Here is a 6,860-nt window from a genome sequence, read left to right as displayed (position 1 = left end):
AAATATATATATATATATATATATATATATATATATATATGTGTGTGTGTGTGTGTGTGTGTGTGTGTGTGTTCCTATACTCTCATTCCTTGATTATTACGCCAGAATGAGAGTATAGTTCCTAGCCATATCGGCCAAGAAAATCGCAACTTTTCATTTTCCGTCGGTCTTAGTACACGATGTAACTACAGAAGAGTCAAGATTTAAATAGGAAAAATAGAGCGAGATGCTAACGGTCTAATCAACTCTAGGGGAGTTGGAAAATGAGCCTATTTTCAAAAATAGTGGAGTGTTCCTTTAAGGCAAAAAAAAGAATGGTCTGACTTTAAATACGAAATTATGCTACATACTGTAAGACACCTGCACAAAACAAAAACAGCAGACCAACTTAAAAGAAAAAGCAAATTCACTCTCTGACAGCAGATGGCGCTTAAGGAGTAGCTGCAATATAGTGTTTCCTTGGTTACAGCTGTAAACAAAGCAGCCCTGCGCTTCATTTATGAACACGGAGGTAAGAGAGAAAGAAAATGCCATCTAAAGTTTTCTGAAGACAGTCAGTTCCTTTCAGAGATACATTCATATAAACCAAAAAATAAATCTTGCTCTTGCTCTGCCTGCTACAGTATTTTCTCCTCTTTGTGTTCGTCTTCAGTGGCTCTGGTCTCTGTTACCGGCCATTTACACACTTAAGATCCTTGCACACTGAGTCCGAAATTTTCGCACGTTAAAAAATCAATACAACCTCACGTTGTGTCAATCACATTTACACGCTGCATCCAAAACTTTCGTCCATCATAAAAAAAAAAAAGGATTGGGTTCGATTTTCTGCGTTTTTCGCATCCGTAGCAAGCATTTTGAGAGGTGTTTTGACACATCTGACTGTGTGCAAGGTTTGGGTGACGAATACGAAAAACGCATACAAAAATTTCGGACTTGGTGTGGAAGGACCTTTAGTAATATTTCCACACAAATTACATTTTGGGAAATGATTGCAATACGGTTTGTGTGCGGTTCCGGAATAGAAATAAGCCGAAATAAAATTAAAAGGCGATCGTGTGTTTCAAGCAAAAAATTTACGATTCCGGTTTATGGCCGGTCGACCACTGTGACACAGTAGGTTTAAATCTTAAATCTGTCGAATGAATGTAATTTTTGTGGTAATGTAACCAAAAATATTTAAGACCCTCCAAATCTGAATTTAAAACAATTTATTAGGAAAGCTTTACTTAAAACATTTTAAAAGGACCTGTGGCCACACTGTCTATATTCAGATAATACCTATATGCTGGAAGTGGAATTCTTACTGTACTTTAAAGGTCTCATTAAACATCACACTTTCTCAATTGCACCAGTGCAGTGAAGAAAAATATGCAAATTCAAGTTTGACCACTGGAAGCAGTAGCGCCTGTCCATACATCACATCCATCCAGACAGCCTTCTGTACTGAACACATTTATCCCACTTTGGCATGCAACATTTTGCAATTCTGAAAGTGTACCACCCTAAAAGTGTGGAAACCAAGAGAAGAATCATTCAAGAAAAGAATAAACACATTATTAAAGTTATAATGTCTCATTTCAGGCTATAATTGAGAGTCACGAGGCAGAACGAAGCAGAATAAAGCCTTAATTTTGTAATATTGTGGCAATTACGGAGCTAAGCTATGATGGAAACAGCAATCTGATTGTCTCAGATGATGGATGGGCTTATTTCAGAGTGATCTAGATTGTGGTAAACATATGATTAAAACCTAAAGCGTGTAAAGAGACCTTTTTTAAACAAAAGTCCAAAATGAACAGCACGTCTCTGGTATGACTTTGTTTGATGAATAATAATGTGCTCCTGATTTTGGACTCAAGCTGTTTTTTCTTCAATCATTCATTCATGTGATTCTTTATTCATACAGTTTTTTCAAAGAATGATGTTAGTCCAAACACAAGTCTGTGGTTTGCATGCACAGCAGACCACTGCTCCTGTAATGTGTACGAGAAAACACAATGACCCATTCAGGGAACATCCTCCGTATCTTACGCAGCAAAAAGCAAGCAGGATAGATTGCCCCTGCAGTTGTAATTAATCCTAAGGGAAACATTTGGGAGAGCTGTACTTCCAATTATCACACTTAATTTAGCCCAGGGAATCTAATTTGGGAAATCTATTTACAGAGATGTACAGACTCCTACACTCTCCACAAAGGGAAATCCAGCACCTCCAATGAAATAAAAAAAAGACTTTGAAAGAGTGATGAAAGCACAACCAACTGTTATTAGCTCCTGACAAAGTAACAGTCATTCATGCATTTTCAATATAAAGTTCATGCTGAATAGAGCTGCAGTGGATTAGCTTGAGACATTTTTAAACAGGGTCTTCCAACAAAATGCAACTAGGGCTTTCAAAATGGTAATACCTTAAAATGTCCCCATGATTTTGGCTCAGCCAGCAAGGTGGTATTGTGAATTGAGAATGTATTGCCTGTCATGTAATACTGTAGTATTGTGTTATTTATTTTAAAATGGCACAGAGCTGTCACTGAACATTGAACACTTTTTTCCTTTATGTTGTGCTATTTTGCTATAACATGTTTAGTTTGTGCTGAGCTTTATTTTTCTGATCTGTTTGTATCCCAGACAACTATGACAGATGCTCCTTCAAGGAAAAATTCAGAAAAAAATGTTCCTTCGTAGAAACACAGCGTATTGTTGTATTATATTCTATGCTGCTCTATTGCATCATGCTGCAGGAAATACAATACACAGAAGCAAATGCAATTGTAGACTTATAACAAAATAACATTGAAATTGTTGAAATCATACAGTGATTAACATACATCAAACTATAATCATAATACAATACTCATACTCAAATTCTTAATCTATTTTTTTGGGAGAGCTCCCAGACAGCATGTGGTAATGACTCTGAAATCTCTACACTGAGAATCTACACTGGCGTGCTTTATCAGAGCCTAGTGCAGATCACAATCGTCTTTTAGTTTTTAGGTAATGCCAGATTCAGGTTTACCATAGCTGGGCCAGATCAGACCACTTAGTTCAAGATGTAAGTTGCATCAAAACAAAAAAAGTCATGCCCTGTCAACCATATCAGTGGTCCCAACGCCTGTCAAGTTCGCTTTACTAAGAAACGGTGCAATAGATGGAAATCATACAGATTTCTAGTTATTATGGTTGATTTTTGTATGTCAATATGTGTATATTTTGAATGTTTATTATACTATAGCACATGACTGTATCACATCAATTTCATACATAAGATTTATATGTGAGTAACATTTAAGCATATTTCAAATTTCAATAAATAAAATAAACAAACAAGCCAGAAAGGCAAACAGGGAAACAGGATCTGAAAAAAAAAAACAATAGGAACAGAATCAGAAACATAAAAGCCACAATAGTGATCCACTTTATTTATTTTTTTAATTTACTTAAGTAAACTTGCATGACTGGATCACTAATAAATGTTGCAATAAATACATACAAATCAGGTTAAGGTCTAGCTCAAAGTTCATCTACAACTCCCCATTAAATGTTTACACACCAGCAAACTCTCTCTTCTAAACTACAAAGCAAAAGCAGTTTTCTTCTGTCTACATGAAATATCTCTGAAAATGGAGAATGGATATTAGTGTACTAGCAATTGTGCTGTAAACTGTGCCTGAAGGATTGCTTGCTAATTCTGCTTGGAGAAGGTGAGACATTCTATTCCTCATTATAATATTTTTCATAGTGAGGGATTCAAAGAGATTTGTGTGGTGGCTTAATTTCAAAAGTGCAACACAAACTGATATAGAGGTATATTTTATGTACATTCTAATTTAATATGTTGCTGTCAGCATGTGCATTGGTATGCATTTGCCATATTTTTTGGTATGCTTTTCATTTTTGGTAATCACATACTAAATTGACACCGCATGCCTACAGCTGAATTGGAAGGAGAAATTTATTGCTTCATAGTATCTGTTTCATAAATTCAGCTATAATAAATTAGCGTTCATGCATATCAACATGTATGTACTGGAAAACATTTTTTAATTGCTTGTATTTTGGTTTCATTTTCAGGAAGAGTGGTGAACGAAACCCAGTTTTGTGTTTCGTAAATAGAGGACTGATGGCAATCGAAAAGTGTATGGTACACACAATACAAAAGTAACTACAAACTCAAAACTCAAGTATACTTGAAAATTCTTGAGTTCAATAAGTTCATAAATAAAAAAGGCCAGGGAAAAAATAGAGAGAAAGAAAGAAAAATATGCTAGTGGCATAAAATAATGACTAAATCCTTTACATTCAGTTTTACAGCACTATCTGAGAGTCCTCCACCTATTATTATTAACGTTGAATCCATTATTCATTCTTTGTTTGAATGAAACAGGGACTTTGCCCTTTCAGATAAACCCATGAAAAATTGTCTTCTGCTCATGTATTGCACTGTATTTAGTCGTTTGTCTGATCTACATTTATGTGACCTGTTTCACCCACATCAACATCATCGTGTTGCTCATGATTGAAAACAAATAAATGAATAGGTAGACTTCACCCTGAAAACAAACACTGGCCAAAAATAGGTTATAAGGGAATAATTATTCCTTGTGGTTCGTAAAGGCATAAATCATTGTGTTTCAGTGAAGATGAATATGTGTTATGAAACCTCAAATTGAGAGTTACAGAAAAATATACAATTGAAAATATGACAGCTTTTAACTGTTTCGTTTCCAGTGACAGATATCCCTTCGGATAATGGGTTGGATAATGTGTATGCTTATGCATTATCAAAAACCCTCACGAAGGTCTCTTCTCCTGTGACAGTGGGTTTGTATTCAGAATGTCACAACTGGATCAACGTGGTCCTCAAGAACATTGAGGGTAAGTGCGCACACTTGTCAAACTATTTTAAATAATCGACCCTCCCAGATGTCCTCCAAAAGTCCTGGAGATTGTGACGTTTCTTCTACTTTGTCTCCTATTTTTTAAGTTCATATGAATCAAGAGGCCAAAAGAAGAGAAGATAAGTACACTAAGGAACCAAAGCCTCGCTCAATTACTCCCTCTATTTCTGACATGCTTTCTCTGATCTTGCGGCTCCTCTTCTATCGGCCTGTGTGGACGGAGCAGAACCAGAACATGAAGAACATTCGTTATATGTTTGTGAAGTTCAGCGCATGGCATTTTGCAGGCAGCGACTTTCTCTGGGCGGGACTGGTAATGCAGTTGAGCAAGGCTATTCAGGACAGCTTTGGTAAACTCCAGCTGAGCCTCTTCCGAATCGTCCAACATGACGAAGAGAAAGATGCAGGGAAGAAGAAGATTAAGGATATTCCAAAGAACTGGAGGTCCAAAAAGTTGGGCTGCATCCCCATTTGGGCACTAATACTTATAGGATGCATTGGTTCAATCCTTATTTTGGTTCCTCTCATCATTGGATTTCCTCATCTGAAGGAACACTTAGAAGGAGAAAAGGTTGAGGAGTCCATTGGTTATGGTGCACTGGAAGGTTTCGCCATCGCTGTACTTGGTGTTCCTGCGGTCGGAGCTCTACGATTCATATTATTGTTGTTGAAGAACCTTATCTTCAACCAAGGCCTCAAAATTAGACAAGGGCTGGACAACAAGAAGGTAAGTCAGCAGCTGGGACTAATGCATGAAGTTCGGTTGGAGATGAGACTGCTGTGCTGCTTCATTCACTTCATGGAGATCTTTGAAAGAAGGAGGATCAGGGTGGTGTTGGAGATCACCAACTTGGATCGTTGCACACCGAAGAAAATCGTAGGTGTTTTGGATGCTATCAACATTCTCCTATCTGATGAAGAGAGTCCCTTTATTTCTGTTCTTGCTGTCCAGAAGTCCTGGTTAGACAGGTTCAACAGGCAGAAGACTGTCTAAGCAAAAGAGATTCTGCGTATGACTTTCTAGATCGTATAATCACTCTGCCCTTCACCATGCCTCCACTATCTAATGCCTTAAAGTCCAGTGTTTTTGAAAACATTGTCCGTGGTCTGTCTGAGATCTCTGAAAATATTCCTCTTGAAGAGACTGGAACATCTGCTTTAGGAGATCCCGGGACATCATTCTCTGTTGAAGATGAGTACTCTGTAAAGTACAGTGAGGCTGAAGAAGAACAAGCCATCCCTTTGATTGCAAAAAAAGGAAATGTTGAAACATTTGCTGCAGCAGAAATTAATCTTGAAGAAGTGGATGTTAACTGAGTCTTTTTCCTATATTACCTCAAGAGATAAAAGCAAACTTCCAGCTTACATATCCGGAGACACCATGTCAATGAGACGAGTAATTAACTCCATTCGAGTAACTATTATGATTATGGAGACCCGAAAATTGGAGCCTTCACCTCAAGAGAAAATTGCTGCGTGGGTGGTTTTGGTGGACCGCTGGCCTTGCAGATTAAGTTGGATTCTTCAATGTGTTGAAGATGACCAACAGATTGACGAGATAGATGGATCAATTTGTGCTGTTGATAACACCAAGAAATTATGGGATGTGTTCAATTATAACAGTCTGGAGCTCTGCATCATTGGATATGCAGTGAAGAACTTTCTGGAGAGAGACGGGGACCCTGAGCTGTTCGAGATTTTCCTAAAGAACCGCTTCAAATTCACTGTAGAGGATCTGGAGAAGTTTAAGCTTTGCACAGTGAACTTAAACTACTCCATCAAGAAAGAGCTGTCCAGGATCCGTGGGAGCCACAGACTCAAGAGAGCAGGGAGAAATGCTTTCCAGTCCCTCTCATCACGAACTGTAATGAACATGAAAACAGAAGATATTTGTCAAGAAGTTTGTAATCTTTTTTAAGAAAAAAAGTCAAAGCTGCAGTTAGTTTCAACATAGCAATAT

General features: G+C 37.5%; 1 pseudogene; it reads left to right on the top strand.

Annotated features, from left to right (window-relative positions):
* Positions 1 to 4,149: 4,149 nt before the first annotated feature.
* Positions 4,150 to 6,860, top strand: part of LOC107687753 (NTPase KAP family P-loop domain-containing protein 1-like) — a 7,119-nt pseudogene continuing 4,408 nt past the window's right edge.

This window comes from Sinocyclocheilus anshuiensis, unplaced genomic scaffold, assembly GCF_001515605.1.
Source record: "Sinocyclocheilus anshuiensis isolate Anshui unplaced genomic scaffold, SAMN03320099.WGS_v1.1 scaffold165, whole genome shotgun sequence".
In the NCBI taxonomy this organism is placed as follows: Eukaryota; Metazoa; Chordata; class Actinopteri; order Cypriniformes; family Cyprinidae; genus Sinocyclocheilus; species Sinocyclocheilus anshuiensis.
This window is presented reverse-complemented; position numbering and strand designations above follow the sequence as displayed.